This window comes from Octopus bimaculoides, chromosome 7, assembly GCF_001194135.2.
Source record: "Octopus bimaculoides isolate UCB-OBI-ISO-001 chromosome 7, ASM119413v2, whole genome shotgun sequence".
Classification (NCBI taxonomy): Eukaryota; Metazoa; Mollusca; class Cephalopoda; order Octopoda; family Octopodidae; genus Octopus; species Octopus bimaculoides.
This window is the reverse complement of record NC_068987.1, coordinates 40,704,753-40,706,613: the sequence shown is the minus strand read 5'-3', so window position 1 is coordinate 40,706,613 and position 1,861 is coordinate 40,704,753.

Here is a 1,861-nt window from a genome sequence, read left to right as displayed (position 1 = left end):
GTCAGTGATTGGTTGAAATTATCGAAATAAGACAATTTTTTACATGAAATAAATTCGAATACAAAAATATTTTTCTGTTCTATAACACAAAATAGATAAGTATACGAAGTTTGAAAGTCTTTCGGTACCAAAAACACTACGTAAAACATTAATGAAAAACGTGGCCCCCGTTTTAAAAAAGATCCACCGAGGCTAAGGATTTTCGGTTACCCAAACTACCACGATCAATAGGTGCGGAGAAAAGGTTTTCTTTGCCGTTAAAAAATGATAAATCATCTCCCTTTGACCTACGACCTCAGCCATGTCAGGCAAAGTTCAAATGGACAGGAGCTGACCTAATTAAGCACAATCTCTGCTGTTTTGGGGATGTCCACTGGTTCCACCGGGATTTGGTTGTATGCTCGCACAAGTTCGAACTTTGAAAAGATATGAGCTCCATGCAGCGAACTAGAAGAATCCTGCAAATAGGGGACAGGATATGCATCACCTACAGTACAATTGTTCAACGATCGATAATCACCGCAAACTCGCCAATCGGTCGATTATTATTTTTTTTTGGAACGCAGTGTATTAGCGAAGACCAGTTGTTGCTGGACGGGCGGACGATTCCAAGGTCGAGCATATGCTGGAATTCCCGCTTGACGGCCTTGAGACAATCAGGTGGTAACCTTCTGGGTCTTGCAGCAACAAGTAGACCGCTGGTTTTGATGTCACCACATCAAAACTTCGTGTTTATTTGGCTGGCTATGGAACATTGGTCGAGTGACGTCCGGATATTCCTTCAGGATAGCACTGTGGCGAGTTGTCATCGTTAGCAAAAGTGGCCATACGAGCGGCTATACCGTGCACAGTGAGCTGTGTGGTGCCGTCGACCAGTCTCCTGTGTTTAATGTCTACTAGGAGACGAAAATAATGCCGGAAATCGGCTCCTAAGATAGGGGCCGGCAGTTTAGTTATGACGAATACCCACTGGAAGATGCGGCGTAGTCCTAAGTTCGTGCAAACTACCACGATCAACAGGCGCGAAAAAAAGGTTTCCCTTGTCCTGTCAAAAAGCAATAAATAATCCCCCTTTGACCTACGACCTCAGCCATGTCAGGCGAAGTTCAAATGGACAGGAGCTGACCTAATTAGGCACAATCTCTGCTGCAGTATGTCTGTCCTTCTAATTGTCACGGCTGTTATAGATACTGTGGTCAACAGATGGACAGACAAGAAAGACCTATGATGCGGACAGAAGGTTTTGGCAGACACGCAGAGAACGAGAGAAATGTTCGAACGAAGTTTCATGCAGACTACTTTTTTAGATGATCTATGCGCGAGGGCGCGCACACGCGCGCACAGACACGCACACACGCACACACACATTCAGTTCTGACATATCACCTCCACAGATGTGCCCTGTTTCTATTACTAGCAACTCGTAGCAGTTGTCAACAATTACATGTAGTGAAGAATATTGTATACAAAAGGCGAACGCAAGTACAGTAAATAAATTATCTTAACTATGAATCGATGTCATTTATTTGTTTACCTCAAAGGCATCCACATGCCTATCGCATTTGTTCACCTGATACACACTTAACCACTACAGGTTCATAAGGATTTGTACTTATATCTAGTGTCACATCTAAGAATTTTATGAGGAAGAGCACGGGTGTGGTTGTGCAGCAAGAAGTTTGGTTCCCAACTACATGGTATTGGGTTCAGATCTACTGCATGGCACCAAGCGCAAGTATCTTCCACTATAGCTTCAGGCCGACTAAAGCCGTGTGGCTGGATTTGGTAGACAGGACAGAAACTGAAAGAAGCTTGTCCTGTGTATGTGAATATGTGTGTGTGCATGTATTCGTACATATAT